The 19,257-nt window shown below is 38.2% G+C and overlaps 1 protein-coding gene across 2 annotated transcripts in view; it reads right to left on the minus strand.

Moving 5' to 3' along the window:
* Window positions 1-19,257, minus strand: part of lcor (ligand dependent nuclear receptor corepressor) — a 108,051-nt gene that overhangs the window by 43,903 nt on the left and 44,891 nt on the right. The window lies entirely within an intron of this gene.

Raw genomic sequence — 19,257 nt, forward strand, 5'->3', positions numbered from 1 at the left:
TTGTTTTATGTTCACAAACACGCAGCCACACACTCACACACACACCCTGTCTTTCTTCTCTTTAGCGCTAATACACTAGCCAACTAATGCCACTCACTTTTTATTAACAGTAAACACCTAGCTGTGGCTGTTACCTAGCGACTGCATACAGTCTGCATAAATATATAAGACAGCCCCACACCCCCCACGCGCAGCCCCACCCCCCCCAAAAAAATCCGCCCACACGCAACACCAACACCCATCTCCCTTCCCCCGTTGCAAGCTTCCTTGTATAGAAATGTATAGAAAATGAAGACACACAAAGACGTGTGTGTTGAAATGCAAAAAGGTTAATAGGGCACACTCACAGTTCTGCCTAAAGGCTTCTCAGAAATGTTTTTTTAAAGAAAATACTGTATAACGGGGAAGCAGTGATGGTAACACATTGATGCTTGTCATTGCTTCAGCATGTAAAATGTATGAAATTTGGCAAAAATGTGTTGATTTTTGTAATGTTTTCAACTTGAGGGTTTGTGTCAAATATGATGTCACGAGGGTAGAAAAATGGTAAATAGAGAGGACTCATACTGGTATAGTGCTTTATCTACACCAATAAAGTGATGTAAGCACTTTAAAGGATGACATTCAGCCATTCACACAACAGTAGGCAGAAGGGGTGTGACAAAATATCGAAATGGTGATATATCGTGATACTTTGTATCCCAAAAGGTTAGGGATATGCTCCTGCCAAGAATCGTGATATCGTTTTAAAACGGTGTCAATGTTTTAAAAAAAAAAAAAAAAAAAAAAAAAACCTAACAAGTTGCTACCAAAATCGTCCACCATAATAATATCTCAGGGGCCGTTTACATTGTGACTCTCCAAAAATACGAAAAATTTCAAATTTGCATTTGCGTCTTCATTTGAACAATGTCGCAATTCCGCATGAAAACGATGTAGTATTCATGTAGTATTGAAGATTTACAGGGCAACAGAGAATGATGCACTTTGACCCCACCAAGCTCCCTCAGCTCAGAAAAAAAATATGCCCGCCCACTCGAAGCAACGTCATTTTTCTTTTATTCAAAAAGGCACAAAAATTGAAACATTCAACATATTTAATTTAAAAATATTATTCAAACAGTAAATTAAAGCCGACATTCCGCCATATTTGCTGTTTTTAATGTTTAATAGCACCGCTGCACACACCCAATGTGACGTGTACGAGTGCTGACGTTAACGGCGCGGTCTCGCGCCGCAGGAGCCTTTGATATGCATGCCGAGGAAGCCCCCCTCAACCCCCTGCAATCGGATTCTTCCACTTTGGAGGCAGGATTCAGAATTTTTCGTCTTTGCCTTCCGTCTTCTCCGACACCATATGTACGCCAGGCGAGTCCGCTACTCAGTCATTACGTCTTTGTGTCACAGAGTCGCCATGTAAACTGCCCCTCAGTTAACTCTAAGGCTGCCATTGACGGTGCGCAACGCCCAATTCATTTAGACTGGGAACATCATTCGGTTCGATTTTCGGGGCACTTACTTTTCATTTTAGGGCATTTACAGGTCATTTTCTGTTGAGTTCGAGTCACTGCCTTCGTGTTCTGTAACTCAAAATAAAGAGGTTGTGACCCGACCCATAAAATACCCCAAAATCTACAGTAAGTAACTGAAAATCAACTGGTAAATGATCTTAAATGGCCCAAAATCACCTCATTGCCTGGCATTGGGTGTCACTGACGGCCATAGACGTTCAATCCGTTTGAAGTGGGAGGGATGGCAGCGAATGAACGAATGTTCATTTTCTGCCACCCTCCCAGTTCAAATGGATTGGACGTCTATTAGTGATAAACTCATTCCAATTCCCAGCAGAAGCTTGTTTTTCTGTTTATTAGTTGTTTGTAGAATATCCTACAATGATTTCCATACCAATGTATCGATAATCGTTGTATCGCCATATCGTCAGATCATTGTTATCGTGAACTTTGTATCGCAAATCGTATCGTATCGTTAGGTACCAAGAGGTTCCCACCCCTAGTAGGCAGTGCTGCTGCCATGCAAGGCAGGTGCTGTGATGCCCACTGAGAGATATTCAAGGTTCAGTACGTTGACACGGAAAACTTCGAAAGTGGGCAGTCAGGACGAGAATTGAACTGCTGACCTTTCAGTGACTAGACATTATATATAAAGTGCAAAACATGCCGAATCAGCTTAATTGGCCATATGCACAGTAGACTCCAATGATGATGTATATGGCAGACAACACAGACAAAAGCAGTTTCTGCTCTTGCACCCCTCTTTAAAACAAACTGCTGTATTTTAAGCCAAAAGAACTGTTTTGTTTGATAGAACAATATGTCTATATTCTGCCATAGCAGTTTCATGGCGCATTAAGCCCCCGAACTATTTTCAATTTGTCCGTTTTACCCTGGAGAGCCCTGTTTACAGACACCGAGCAACCGCTTTTGTTTCAACCCAGCCATAAAAAGAAGTAATTATATTATTTGAAATGTATCATTTTTAGCTTGGACTCATTAATTGATGTCTAATATTTAGTTAAAAAAAAAACGACTTTATAAAATTGTTCTTTCACATAGTTTAAACTTTTAAACAAAATACATCACAATGAAAAAAAAAAGTGTCTGTAAATGGGTCACGGTTACTGCCGATATTTTAGATGATAAATAATCGATCCAAAAAAAGGAAAAATTGAAGAAAAAAAAGACAACGGGAAGATAATTTGAAAAAGAAAATCTCGACCACTCCTTGATGTCTGTAATTTCTGCATTGCGACGCTTGTTATATTACCGCGTTCTGCCAATAAAATCCTCAAAAAGTCCAGCTGTGGCCATTCACACCTGTGTCTTGACACTCGGTGAGACATGCTACACGGAGTTTTTGGATCAAAACAAAGAAAGTACGCGATAATCTCTCGTTAAAATCATGGTGTCTTTAATCATGTCCTCTCATGCGCTCACCTCGAGGTAGGGTTTACGGGTTTAATTTTTACTTTTTTTAAAATGCCTTCCTGTTAAAAAAATTTCCTCCCCCAGAAAATTGAGATTTTAAGCTTTCCAATGATGTATCACAAATGCATATAGGACAATTTTGAAATTTGCTCAAACTGGGGGTCTCAGAGCGAAACATTAAGTCACCTGAGTGTTTTCCGCTATATACATTGTAAGATCAGTGGAAACAGAATGCAACTAAATTCAGTTTTCTGCTTCATGGATTTAAAAAAAACAGTTTTGAATAAAATATGTATACATGATAGAGCTGGGCGAATTTGAGATTAAGGTCTTAGATCGAAAACATTTTTTAGGCTGATCTTGGTGACTCCATGCCCACTGATATCAGGTGCACTGGGCAATCTCAACACTAACAAAAGCCATCTGGAGCAGGGCTGGGCAAACTGTTCCACAAAAGGCCGCAGTGAGTGCGGGGTTTCGCTCCAACTCATCAAGACAACACCTTTTCACCAATCTGGTGTCTTACAAGTGCAATCAATTGATTGCAGCTAGGTGTTTGTTTCTGCAGAAACCTCATTGCTTAAACTATCTGTGTGGGATTGGTTGGAACAAAGACCAAGACCTACAGTGGCCCTTGAGGAACGGCTTACCCACCCCTGATCTGGAGGTTGCCACTCACTGGTTCTAATATTTGCATAGAGAATATAAATGAGGCATATTTTAAATCTATACATGTACATTTGCTGTGATTTAGTACAATGCTTTTGTCGCATGACCAGTTTCTGTCTATGTCCCGTTTTTTCCCATGACCCCCCCGATCTTTTCATGGGTTGCATGCCAGCAAAAGTCAACCTCTAACAGTGATCCCCAGTCTTGACGAAGCGTATGTGTGTGTTGGCGTCAAATGAGTGAATGTTGTATTTGAGCCCAAAAAGGACCAACCTTGAAAAATATCATTCTTAAAACAAGCGATTGCGCATTTCCATGTCTTTTGTCGGTCACTCAGGATCTTCTACAAAGACTGAGTTCCTACCTGCAATTTCAAAGTCCCGCCTTCCCACCCTCCACCGATAGCCACGCACAGAAATGAACTTTAGCCGCGGTCCCTTTCTTCCAATTCAATGAATCATCTTCTGGGGTCAATGGTAGTTCGCAAACCAACCAAGTGGTGCGTTACCACCTTCTCAAACTTGTTTGGCATTGAGTGCCGTGGTGGCCGAGGACCGTGCATGCTAAGCCACAATCTATACCGGCGCCTGTCGACCCTAAAACGTTCAGTGGAGTAAAGCGCCAAGCAAACTTTAAGCCAAAAAAGACATAGCAGTCAACGATGACAATGAATAATGTTTAATAAGCAAAACTCATTTACATTAAACGTTGTGAACAGACAGGATATTATGGGATATATTATTAACATGGGATGCGATTGGCCAAATGAGATAACAGTCAGCCACAGGCGAAAAAGCTTACCAATGTAGGTCATGCGCACACACACACACGCTCAGGGAAGCACGTAAACACACACTATGTGAATGATACATGCTGTACTGTACATACATTGCATGAGACGGGATGCAGACAGCATACACACTACGCTCACATGAAAATACTGTACATGTCGGGAAGTATGTTCACAGAAACATGTATGGAGGGACTCACACAAAACACACACTTGCAGGTATTGTAAGTATATTAGCAGAGCACTTCCTAATTCCCAGAGGAAGATGATGGGCGCCATACCATTTATTTATTTATTTGTATTCTGGGGCAGCAGTGAGAGGAGGGGGGGCCTAATAATCTGACTTATTAACTAATGAAAGAAGAAAGATCTAAATATTACTGTAACCTATTACCTAAGACTAACTTTGCCCTAAAACTTTTGATAATTATTTTGTTTTATTTTATTCTTACTAGGGCTGGGCGGTGTAGGCGAAAAATGATCAGGATTTTTTCCCCCCTCATATAATAATAATTCTTTTGTGATTGTGTTAAAAAAAAATGAATGAATAAATAAATATTGTAAAACCAATTCACAATTCACAAATGTAACGTATATAAGGGAAATAAATAATAACTGACAAACTATTGTCCTCAATGAATTGATGAACTACTGAAGGCAAAGAGTAAAAATGGCCTGTTTTAAGTTAATGTCATGAATTGTTTTAAGTTTTACTCTTGATGTGAGACAGCTCAAACGTAGTGGAACCGTAAAAAAAAGGAGTATACAGTAGTTTATTCATATTTGCCAGTGAGGAAGCTTGTGAGCAGTTGGGAAACATGTGTAGGAAGTCCATGGAATGTTGACGTTTCTTGTGACTAGCACATAGCAGCTAAATATAGTGCAGCATGAACATTCATAATTCAGCATGACCAAAGCCTCATTCTTGGCCAATCAATAGCTCATTAGGGCCAGAGAGCAGCGGGGGGGCGGGACTTAGGTCACAACCGCACTTGACATCCATTCAGCTTCATTCATTATTAACATGCTTCATTTAGCTGTTAGCATTAGCAACGGCACCAAGCTCCTTTTGGCTGTGATAAGGAAACAACAAACAACACTGCCAAACAGTTTTTAAGCTAATTTGAAATGGAAAGGTGACTTTGTACAAGATTTCAATATCTTTCACCGTTTCAAGCATGAGACTGAATTGAGTGGATGAAGTTTTTTTGTAAGTCAAAGCACCCAGCATAAGAGCAGATTTGAAATTGGTGACGATGTGATGCCATACCGCAAATTATGCAAAGTGCCTGATCACTTAACACTCAGTACATGCCCACTCATCTCAGAAGGACATCTCACTGCTGCTTTAATGATGTCCAAAGCTGGTGAAGACCGCAACGCTCAGACAAGTTTAGAAATTGCTATAATTTATTTTGGGAGAAATCCCAAAGCATTTCCGAATATGGACATTTGGAATGATTCCGCTGGCATTCAGAAATGGCAACACTATTGCGAGCTGTTTCCTCCACAAGCTAACCCCAATAACCTTCGTCTGTTTTTCAGACAAACACAGGACCGTTGTGCCGAATTAAAACCGCAACATGGAAAAACATGTTGTGCGACAATGGCAGACACACCGACAAAATTCGTGATGACACGGCGACATGACATGACATGTCAGCTGATACGCTGTTTCTTCACACAGATGCATTTCCATAGATGTTTCAAGTGTGAATAACTTGCAGAATAATTTGTACAAGTCTTCTTATAGTTTTTAATTCATATCTTCTTGCACATGGTCTTCTATATTAGGGAGGCCATTTTGACACGCTATTGGCGGGTAACGTGCACATGACACTGTGACAACATTTGTTTTTAGTGGAAACATTTTGTTCTCCCGAGTTGAGTGGTTCATTTTGAACCACTTCAGATGTTAGTGATGATTAGCAATATGTTAATAAAATATTAAACACAATAAGAGTGTGTGTTCTGAAAAGAAATTGGATGCTGAATGTCATGCTACTGTTGTTCAGGCAGAAAAAAAGTGACACATGCTCACTTCAATAGTTGCTGTTAACTGATGATTAATTAAATGGATTGTAGCATTTCAGTTACAAATTAATGAGATATATCTCCTCTTAATTGAAGTAAAGAAGCATTTATTCATGATATGCTATCAATACAAATGACATTTCATTCAGTTTCAGATGAGCAGACAACTACATTTCTTTGCGCAAAAATTCCACAGGTCTGAAATAACCCATTTCCAACAATAAGTTGATGCCGATGACATCACAGCTACATATAAGACATTGCTTCATTAATTCTGTTAATTCTGTCAAATAAGCTATTTGTCATCAGTGTGGTTGACCATAATGGAACTCCAAAATTAAATAAATTAAAACAATTTAAAATAAATACTATGAGCGTTTTTCACAAGGTATTTTTTTTCACTTTGTCTTTTTCTACAAAGGCCTTTCAATTTCACAATGTCGTTTTCCAGCACAACTAAGCGTGTGCTATCAATCAAATACATAAGGCGGAGTCCAGAGTCGGTTAAGGCAGGGGTCCCCATCTGCCGGGCCGCGGACCGGTACCGGTCCGTGGCGTATTTGCTACCGGGCCGCACAGGAATAATAATTTATTAACGACCGCATTCTGGCCGCTTTAACCCTGTGCCCCTGCTTAACACACCGATATCCCTGTCTACTCTAGATATAATACTACAGGATAAATTAGAATGTCGTCAAGAAATCCATTAATTGGACTGCTAGCAGTACATCTTGTTTTGTGTATATAATATATCTATGTGCGCTTCTCCTCGATAATAACGTATTACTAGGCCGCAGGAGCAGCACATTTGTTCCAAGAAATAATTAGCAAACACGAGCAAAGATGACTGGAAAACAGACGTCTTTGGAGATATTTGTTACGGCGAAAAGGGCACCTGACAAGCCAGAAGATGAGCCTACAACCTCGAAGACCCATGAACTGCGAAGGAGTGGATTCGTGACCGGTTTGTGAATAAACCGAGTGATTCAAGCATGTCTGTGCAACAGAAGGATCAGCTTGTAGAGATCGCAAATGATGGCGACCTTAAACGTACATTTGAGACAACAACTCTATCAAGGTTCTGGATTAATGTCATTCCGGAATATCCTGACACCGCTACAAGAGCATTGAAAACCTTGCTACAGTTTCCAACATCGTATCTTTGTGAAGTGGGCTTCTTAATTAATGCTTAACGACAAGGCGAAGTGGTGTGCAGTTGTTGTGTGCAGCTAACACGGCAGGATGTATCTGAGGAGAACTTCTCTACAAGTCCTTCCATGATCAAACGTAAGTTAATATTCCTTTCTTTAAAGAAAGTTTGTAGTGTTTACTTTGGAATCGCTGCATTGACGGCCATGTTTAACGTTACGCGCATGCGCAGAACCTAATCGTTGCAGTTTTTGATGGGTTGCAAAATTTGTCAGAACACTGGTCCGTGAAAAAAAGACCCAAATAACACCGGTCCGTGGTGCAAAAAAGGCTGGGGAACCCTGGGTTAAGGGATACGCTGGATCTGGCTAGCTGTGCTAGTTTTTGGTAGCGTCACTTTCAGAGTTACTCAGAGAAGTTGCGAACCAGTTGGATAGTAACAAAAGGCCTTTACCGAGAATTTCAGCAAAATGTTTTTGATTAGATGGCTTCTGGAAGTTTACCTAACAGTTCATCGACGCTACCAAATGTTAACGACCAAACATTACCAAATGCTAGTCCAGCAAGCCAGACTACACCATCCAGCCAATCACTTAACTGACTCCGCCTTATGTATTTGATGGACAGAAGGCAATTCATTGTGCTGAAAAACGACATTATGAAATAAAAAGGCCATTGTGGAAAAAGACATGAAAAAAAATTATTTGTAAAAAAACACTTTTCATCTAGTAAAATCCGTTTGTGCTGAAAAACGACATTATGAAATTAAAAAAAAAAAAAAAAAAAAAAACTGAAAAACTATATCTTATAAAATCTTTTTCATAATAATATTTCCTTATTTTACAATTTAAGGGCCATATTGCATATATTTATTACATATTATATATGCAATATATAAAATATATTACATATATTTGTTATGTTATTTATCATAATGGTATTTATTTAAAAATGTTTTTATTTATTTAATTTTAACCCTTTTGGGGTTCCATAGACCAGCTGTACATCTAACTCAGGGATTGGAAAACTTCCACAAAGAGCTGCAGTGGGTGCAGGTTTCCGTTCCAACCCAACAAGAGGAAACCTTTTCACCAATCTGGTGTCTTGCAAGTGCAATCATTTCATCGTAGTCAGGTGCTTCTTGTTTCAGCCGAAACCTCATTGGTTAAACTGTCTGTGCTGGATGAGTTGGAACAAAGACCAGGACCCACTACGGCTCTTGAGCACCAGTTTGCCCACCCTTGATCTAACGTCTTGTGGGATTTGGACCACACTTGATTTTACCCTATGAACTATACCTTGTACAGCATGTGGCAGTCTATCACTCTGTGAATATATGTGACTGTCTGGGGGTGAGCAGCAGGTTGTGTGCTAAAATGTGTGTCTTTAAGTGTCTGTGTTTGTGCGCAGGGGTTGTTGAGGTGTGTGCGCGTTTGTGTGTCTCTTTGTTTTTGTGTTAGTATGCTCATGGGTGAACCAAAGACGGGTCAACACACGCTCACAATAATACACGCACACGCCCTAAATGCGGCGTATAGATTCAATCTGACGCGTCTGCCAAAGCAAATCCCAAATCTCATTTCATCCTTTTCTCTCAAGAAAAACACATGAGGAAACCTCAAAGGAGGCTGATGCACTGACGTGCACGCACACTCACACACACTCAGAATTGCAATCAAACACATTGGATTGCTGGAGTTGCTATCGATTGTGCAAATTAACACAATAATTCATGGCCACACCCCTCACATACATGGACAATCATACACAAACACACACGCAGCAGTGCTTTAACATGGTGTGGTTTGACTTTGATTTATCACAGTAGTATCTCAAAAAAAACAAGAATCAGCAACAAAATAGTGCCAAATGTATGCAAAATAATTAGGGCTGTCCAACGATTAAAATTTTTAATTGAGTTAATTACAGCTTAAAAATTAATTAATCGTAATTAATCGCAATTCAAACCATCTATAAAATATGCCATATTTTTCTGTAAATTATTGTTGGAATGGAAAGATAAGACACAAGATGGATATATACATTCAACATACGGTACATAAGGACTATTTGTTTATTATAATAATAAATCAACAAGATGGCATTAACATCATTAACATTCTGTTAAAGCGATCCATGGATAGAAAGACTTGTAGTTCTTAAAAGATAAATGTTAGTACAAGTTATATACATTTTATATTAAAACCCCTCTTAATGTTTTCGTTTTAATATAATTTGTAAAATTTTCAATCAAAAAATGAACTAGTAGCTCGCCATTGTTGATGTCAATAATTACTTACACAATGCTCATGGGTGCTGAAGCCTATAAAATCCGTCGCACCCAAGCGCCAGCAGAAAGCGGCAAAACTCCATAAAACACAATTAACAAGTGGGCATTTCACTGTACTGTCATTTAAATCTGTCTGAGCGGGGCATGTGCGTTAATTGCGTCAAATATTTTGACGTGATTAATTTAAAAAATTAATTACCGCCCGTTAACGCGATAATTTTGACAGCCCTCAAAATAATATTATACTTTTTAGCATTAAAATATGCCGTATAATTTCACATTACTATTGTGGATGAACACAATTCAGTGGTACCTCTACATATGAAGTTAATTCGTTCCAGGGCCGAGATGGTCATATGTCTAGCAGGATTTTCTCATAAGAATACATTATAATACCATTAATTCGTTCCACAGCCTGAAAACCTAGACTAAGTCCTAAATAAATTCTGCTGGTACTATTGCAAATAGCAATTTCACAGAGCAAAACAAATAAATCATGAATAAAAATCGGAATAATAAAATAATAATAATAATACCTGTAATAATGCAACGAATCGGGTTCCAATGTGGCGGATGTTTTTTGTGTGGTGTACCTGAACGCATCGTGTCGCTGATTTGACAGAGTGAGAGAGGACTTTTTACTTTCACTTTGTTCAGCTGCGGCAGACAGTAGATGTTTAAAAACCTGACAAAGCTGGCGATGTCACCACATAATAACTGTCACCTTAACTTATAAAGACTGGAATGGAGGTCAGAGGAGGACTGTCGAGACCTCACCTTTTTTCTTTTTCGCCACCTGGACTAACATTCTTGAAACCCATGTTGATTTCTCTCACAAGAAAATCCGTTGTGCGTCAGTCTTGCGGGAAAACAAAGAAACTGCGGTGCTGTCATAAATCGTCGTATTTTGAGCATGTCGTCAGATGTAGAAACAAATCGCTTCGACACACGATCTTTTCGACATCCGATGTGAAATTTGACTCGCCATTTGTTTCTACATCCGACGACATGCTCTAAATACGACGATCTATCACAGCACCGCAGTTTCTTTTCCCGCAAGACACATGGCAGATTTTCTTGTGAGGGGAATCAACAATGCTAGTGCAGGTGGTGAAAAAAAGGAAAAAAGGGGATGCTTAATGTTACCATTGACATAAAGATATGATAGAAAAATACGAGCATGAAGTGCGCATCAGTGATATGGGTCACTCAACAATACATTCATTACATTCAATTCATATATGCAACAATAACATCAATTTTTATTGAGAAATGGGAAAATCCTGCTCGGCATATGACCATTTCGACTTACAAACAACATCCTGGAACGAATTAATTTCGTATGTAGAGGTAGCACTGTATTTAAAAACAAATTACATTTTGAAAGTATTTCAAAATGAGCAAAAGGCAATTTATTGTTTCTTCACGGCCCTGTAAATAATAACGGAATCTCTCATAAATGATGACACTGGGGGAAAAAAGACTTGCATGGCATTTATTGAATTAGATCTGAAAATTTAAAGAAATAAAACACAGTTGAATTTGGTCAGTGACAAAAGTGCATAATTCCAGCCTATATATAGCCTAATGCTTTGGCAAGTGAGGGGAAAATGGGTTACTAATTTGCAGGATTGTTTTTCTGAATATTAGGGCTGTCCCAAACGACTAATTTTCTCCCGATTAGTCAGCCGACTATTTTTACGATTAGTCGACTAATCTAATAATTTAAAAAAAATTTTTTTTTTTTTTTTTTTACTAATTTAGCAATGAAATTTTTGTTGACGCTTATCAATTCATAAAAACATATTGGAACACTCAAATTATTTATTAAAGTAAAAATAAACACGTAAATGACAATAATAAATCACAAATAAACAATGAGTTCAAATGCTGATAGAATTAACTAGTGTAGCATCCCGATTGAAAAGATGGTCTCTTAAACTGATGGTTTACAACTTTGATTCCATCCTTGATGTAAACACACCGTAAGAGCTACGGTGCACACAAATAAAGCAACACAATTAGAAATTAACAAAAACTTTCCACCTTTTTTCTTTTAAACCTTATTTATATATCTATGAATTGCCTTTACCTTAATTTATTACCTTATCATTGACAATCTCTCCCTTGAGTGCAATCACTGTATATACTGTATATATTTATGACCTTTTAACCTTATATAATTTTCTATACCATAAAATAAACCTTTCAATTAGCATTAAGAACAATACTAATAGCACATATAGGCCCATTGGCAATGAAACATTATTATTTAGTAAGGCGACAGCACCCTCTGGTGTACAAAAAATGAAAAGAAAAAAAAACTTACAAACTGCGTGAAGGCGCTTAGTGTTTATTCACGGCCGACGTGCAGCCAAGCTTGGCATTGAAGAGACAGGACAGAAGAGTGTACTCTCCTTTGTTTCTTTGAAATAAGTCAATGTTTTGGACACTCTGGTGCGCTTTTTTTTTGGCTTTGTGCCGCTTTCCCCGCTTGCAAACAGCATCCGACATTCTAACTTTCCACGCATGTTTTTTTAACCCTTCATTAACCGTCGACGGGATGTTGTGCTTGTCGACGGATTTACGTCATCGATGACGTCGACTATGTCGACTAGTCGGGACAGCTCTACTGAATATTGCCTAGTTGTTTGAACAAAACAAATAAAAAGCAAAAAACTTTAATCTGATTATGCAAAATTTCAAGGTAAACAAGATTTAAGAAACATGTTATGGTGATGTATTTTCAGGATGTCAAGGAATATCTCGAATATTATCATCCGACAAGTGTGCAAAGTTTTGGTAGCAAGCTTAGCATGCCTCCACAACCCGAATACACATTAGCCCGTTTCAAAATAAAAGCCCAATAATCATCTGTAACGTCAAACAGTACAAAGTATTGCTTTTATTTTGAAGATGCTCCATGACTACAATCTTACGTTGACTTTCTCACGATAGCTGCTCAAAAATTGATGTATAAGGCGGAAAACACAGACAAGACTGAAGAAGCATTTTCTGCTCTTGCACTCCTTTTCAAAATAAACTGCTGTATTTTAAGCCAAAAGAACTGTTGTGTTTGATAGAACAATATGTCTATATGCTCCTATAGCAGATTAATGACGCATTAAGCCCCCGAAGTATTTTTAATTTGTCCCTTTTACCCTGGAAAGCCCCGTTTACAGAAGTCGCGCAACCGCTTTTGTTTTAACCCAGCCATTAAAACAAGGTAAGTAATTATATTTATCAATCAAAATGTCTTTCATTTTTATCTTAGAATCCTTAATTGATGTCTAATATTTCGTTTGAAAAAAAAAACGACTTTAAAAAATGATTCACTCCCATATTTTAAACTTTTAAACAAATTACGTCACAATGAATAAAATGCCGTCTGTAAAAAAGTCACCTATATCTACCTCATAACTATCGATTAATTGTATTGTTTTGTTACTGTCACATTTTCCCCAATATGTTAGACGATAAATAATCGATCCAAACAAATTTAAGTTTAAAAGGGTAAATATATGAAAAAGAAAATCTCGTCCACTCCTTGATGTCTGCGATTTCTGCATCGCGACCCTTGTTATATTACCATGTTTCACCCATAAAATCCCCCAAAAATCTGGCTGTGGCCATTCACATCTGTGTCTTGACACTCGATGATATGTGCTACATCGAGTTTTTGGATCGAAACAAGGTAAGTATGCAATAAAATCTCGTTAAAATCATGGCGTCTATAATTCTGCTCTCGCATGCTCTCGCCTCCAGTTCGGGTTTTGCTGTTTAATTTTTTTTTTTTTTTAAATGCCCTCCAGTTAAAAAATATTCTTCCCCCCAAAAATAAAGATTTTAAGCTTTCCAATGATGTATCACACATGCAAATAGGACAATTTTGAAGTATACTCAAATTGGGGGTCTCAGAGCAGAACTTCAAGTCACCTGAATGTTTTCCGCCATAACTATATTACTGGGGGACTTTGTATCAACTGAGGAGCTTGCCATCAATACGCTCGTATCTCGTCTTCACGAACAAACATTTGTTTGAATCATTTTTTATTTATTTTTTAATAATAATGATGCTGATGCCAACACTACTGCAAACATCAAAATAGTGACATCACATCTGTTGATAAGTGACAAATTTGACTTTAATAGACTTGTTTACCACCAAAATGGCTCTAAACAATGTTATAGCACCGAAAAAAAAACTTTGGTGGTGCCTCATAAAAATGAGAACGATAACAGCGCAGACACATACACTCACACACACAATTGTTGGTCATTTGAGTGAAATTACTGTGCTAATGAGCTTATTAAGCTGTGAAGACCAGGAAGGAGGCCGCTCAGCGCTAATTGCCGCAAACCCTCCGAAAGTGAAGACCGCTGCCAAGAAAACACCCATTGTGCGCGTAAATGTGCTAACGAGAAGCTAATTAAAAGCAATTAGTAACTAGGAATGAATGAGCTCAGTCTGTGTGAGCCGCTGGGCTGGTGGCTCGGGACCATACCTGACACTTCAAGCGCAGGTTGTTTAGCCTAGAGCATCTTATCAAACCGCTGCTTTAACTATTGTTGCCTATCCGCCGGCCTATTGGCCTCCAAGGTGTTTGGTGCTGGTGTGGCTCCTATGGAAGCACTAAGTAGTGGTTGGCCTTGACTGTCTAGCTGAGTGAAATAAGGATTCTGTGGGGTTGGCAGAATAGCGACACATGTGTGATTAATATTTCCAGAGTGGTGGAAATCTTTGTTCAGTGGCATTAATATGGTCCTCACATTAACCTAAATGCGACTTCTGGTCAGCAACAAAATTGATTTGAAATGATAAATATGACAAACAAGAAACTCTTTTAAACTGGAGGACAAAGAAGACTACGGAATTCAAGAGTCAAAGGGCGTCGGTGTGGTTTTCTGCTGTGTGTCAAGGTCGCACAAAAATAAAGAAGAAGAAAAGGAAGTACGGCGCAGTGGAGGCGGTGGCTGGGACTCATTGAAAGTCTCAAACAAAAGGAGAGCGAGCTCGCGAGGCGCCCAGAGAGCAAGGTAACATTTTCTGTATTATTTTTCTTTCATCAACCTTCTTTAAATTCCTCTCAGGCAGCAGAACAAATTATTCCTGTGAAAAGACAGCAAATGAAAGACGCGAAAATATTTCTATACAGGAAGCTAAAGGCAGCGACCTTGTCTTTCCACTTTTGCCAATAAGTACCTTGGTGAGCACCAGGTTGACATTCTCCTTGCATTCAAACTTTTTCAAAAAAGAATGCAGTCGCATGAAAGTACAGTTAATGTATAAATATTTTGGGGTCATTTCTCTTCTTAGTTTCCTGTTTTTTCATTATGCTGCATTTTTAACTTTGACAGGTTCCTGATTAAATTCTATTAAAATATAACGTCCCATTTCAGGTGAAAAAAACATTTGGAGTTTACTTAGATGGAAATCTTTTTATATTAAATGTTTAAAATATCATCAAAGTTCTTTTTGTCTGTTGGAAATATTTTGCACCAAATGTTCTGAGTTTTCAAAATATATATTTTTTTAATCTATTCTTGTTTGTTTTTAAATCAATTTAGCTTTACTGAAGGACTATACTGTACAGTGCTGGCCAAAAGTATTGGCACCCCTGCAATTATGTCAGATAATGCTCAATTTCTCCCAGAAAATGACTGATGCTTTGGTCGTAATATGTTCATTTATTTTGCTTCCAATGAAAAAACACAAAAGACAATGAAAAAAAAAATTAAATCATTATCATTTTACACAAAACTTCCCCCCAAAAAAAGCTCTAATTTTGTCTCATCTGACGAGAGAACATTCTTCCAAAACGTTTTTGGCTTTCTCAGGTAAATTTCGCAAACTCCAACCACTCAAACATACAAACAAACTCCAGAAGTGGGGTTTTCCTGGGTATCCTACTATAGAGTCTCTTTTCATTCAGACGCCGACGGATAGTACTGGTTGACACTGTTGTACCCTCGGACAGCAGGACAGCTTGAACTTGTTTGGATGTTAGTCGAGGTTCTTTATCCACCATCCTCACAATCTTTTGTTGAAATATCTCGCCAATTTTTCTTTTCCGTCCACATCTAAGGAGGTTAGCCACAGTGCCATGGGCTTTACACTTAATGATGACACTGCGTACAGTAGACACAGGAACATTCAGGTCTTTGGAGATGGACTTGTAGCCTTAAGATTGCCCATGCTTCCTCACAATTTTGCTTCTCAAGTACTCAGACAGTTCTTTGGTCTTCTTTCTTTTCTCCATGCACAATGTGGTACACAGACGGACACAGGACAGAGGTTGAGTCAACTTTAATCCATTTTAACTGGCTGCACGTATGATTTAATTATTGCCACCACCTGTTATGTGCCACAGGTAAGTAACACGTGTTGTTAATTACACAAATTAGAGAAGTATCACATGATTTTTCAAAGGGTGCCAAAACTTTTGTCTGGCCCATTTTTGGAGTTTTGTGTAAAATAATAATGATTTAATTTTTTTCCCATTGTCCTTTTTTTTTTTTTAATTGCAAGCAAAATAAATGAAGATATTACTAACAAAGCATTTGGAATTGCAATCATTTTCTGGGAGAAATCGAGCATTATCTGACAGAAATGGAGGGATGCAAATACCTTTGGCCAGCACTGTATGTATGTTTGGGGTTGTTATTATTTATTGAGTTTATTTAATTAGAGTACATACACATAAGAAAAATCAAACATACAGTATTGATACAAGTAAATACAAAATGTGAATGAGTACAGGGAAAGAAGAATAAATGTGGTACTTTCTGCTCCTTTTAACATGCAATATTTGCATTTCACTTCATTCCATCATGGGCTATCAAACTCAATTTAGTACAAACAACTTGGCGCTTTTTTGCTATTACGTCACATACTTGACCGTCAAACTACGCCTATTACCCGAAAAATGCATCTTCACTTGTCTTTTGTGTTATTTAGGCAACGAAGGATTCTCATGTGACGTCATCTAAAATAGTGTGCCACCATATTTGCCATCTACCAAATATAGTACACATATGATGACACATCGTGCTACACCATTCATCCATCAATCCATTATCCCTTTACGTCATAATTCAAAAGTTTATCATTTTTAGCGGGCTTTTGCCTTTTTATTCCCCAAAAAACAGGCTGTCTCAAGAACTGTATTGCTTTTGGGAGCACAAACTGAGAGGTGTACACTGTACACACTGTATACCACTGTACAGTACAGTGATGTGAAAATATTCGTTAAAAAAACAACAACATTGAAGGAAAAAGTAAATGCTGCACGACTGAATGTGAAACGTTCCGATTTGCTGGACTAAATGAACATTTAACGATAACTTAAATGCAGAATTTTAGAATATATATTTTGAATATCCTCTTGTATATATTTAATTCTGCCTTAAGATCGATGGGATCACAGAGGAAAAGACCATCTGTAGTTGCTTCAGAAGAAAGTCAGGATTTTGCATGGAAAACCAGCCAACGAGCATGTTAGGTTTGCCGAGTCTGTTAGCACGTTGACTGATTTGGAATTCAGCTTCCTTACTTCTCTTGCTTACTTATGTCTCTTTTAAATAGATACATCAGGCTTTCCCTCATCTCAGGCTCATTGACCTCTTGGCTTTCATATAAACTGCCTGGTAGAATACCCACAAGAGCAAATGATGGAGGGCATCAGATTTGTCGTGACATCACGATAGGCGAACAGCTGAGCTACTGGAGAGAAGAAAATCCAATTTGTGCAGGCTGGGGCTCAGCCAACAAACACAGTGGGCAACAGTGAGGGTAGTTAGTAGGTAGGTAGGTTTTTAGCATTTAAAGCTGTTGATCAAAGGTAGAGGAGGGTATAGGCAGTGAGCTAAGCAAGGCTAAAACAAATACATCCATCCCTCCATCTTCTGCCGCTTATCCAAAATATGGAGTCTAAAAACTTTTGACAAAGGGTATACAGTACATTGTGCAAGCTAATAAACACTATTGTACACTGTCACACAAAACGAGAACGGGAAAGATGGTTAAACTATTCATTTAAATTGACATGCAAAAACATTTTTTTCAAATTTAATTCATCTGTTTCTTTGATCAAAAGCATAGAGAAAAAAAACCAAATTTTGAAAATTTACACATTGAAATTTTTTTCAGAAATTTATATGAACAATTACAAGATTTGGAATTTTTGGATAAGTGCTTAGCACGTCTCTCTCGCAGTTCTGAGATCAAGAGTTAATTTCCGGGCTCTGGCCTTCCTGTGTTGAGTTTACATGTTCTCCCTGTGCCTGGTTGGGTTTTCCCAGGGTACTCCGACATTGTATTTAACAAGATAGTTGTTCCCTGGCCACGTCTGCAGCTCCTGCCTCGTTCTCCTGATTGACTCGGTCATCTGATGGCTTTATGGCTAGAAACTTGGAAGTTTGCAAGATGGTCCTGTATGATGAATGAACAAATCATACAGGACCGTCTTGTTAGCAAGCATCGGTGTTTTTGGCAGCCCTTTTAATTTTTGTTTTAGTCTTAGTCTTTTGGACAAAAATACTGAGTAGTCTTAGTCATATTTTACTCATTTCAAAATGTGTTCATTTTCATCTAGTTTTAGTCGACGAAATCGCATTAAAATTTCGTCTAGTTTTAGTTGACAGTTACTCAAAATGTTTTTGTCTGTAAAATTCAAAAGTTTTAGTCCAAAAATAAAGGTTTCCAACAATTTCAAATGAACATAGACAGACGAGCACAAACTGTAGCGTCTACAAGGACAACTTGGTGATGGTAATACAGACTCAGCAGGAAAATTACATAATTTTCAACTAAACCCACCTGGAAGGCACGAACTGTATGTTAAAAAATGTTTTCCGAACGTTTAACAATGGGAAGTTTAGGATTTTTTTTTGCTATTCTTAGAGTCTAGCCAGAAATCCGTATTTCCCAGTAATGGCTCATTTACCAAACAAAACTGCTGAAGTGGGCTATCAGCTGAATGCCATTTCACCAACGGGCTCTCCTCTAGACTTACTGACCAGAAAAGCCAAGTGGCTCCGCTTTAGACTGTCCAGCATTTTACTAGGATGCTTGCCATTCTGAAGCTAATGCTAACGCGAACGCTACACTAGCGCTAGGAGTTACATTTAGCATCTGATGATCACTCAGTACAGACCTTTAAAGGCTAAAGTAGCACTGCATATTCTCTCTTGCCAAGAAAAAAAAACAAATCTTACCGTGCTTTCAAACAAGCAAGATTGACTGCAGCTTAGCTGCTACGATGCAAGCTGACGCACTCCATGTACAAAATGAAAATGTCACGGATTGTGAATATATAAAAGAAAGTATGTCGCATTTTCCTAAAACTGGCATTTGTCTCATTATGTTCTAGTCTCCCAAG

This window comes from Corythoichthys intestinalis, chromosome 8 (assembly GCF_030265065.1).
Source record: "Corythoichthys intestinalis isolate RoL2023-P3 chromosome 8, ASM3026506v1, whole genome shotgun sequence".
NCBI lineage: Eukaryota > Metazoa > Chordata > Actinopteri > Syngnathiformes > Syngnathidae > Corythoichthys > Corythoichthys intestinalis.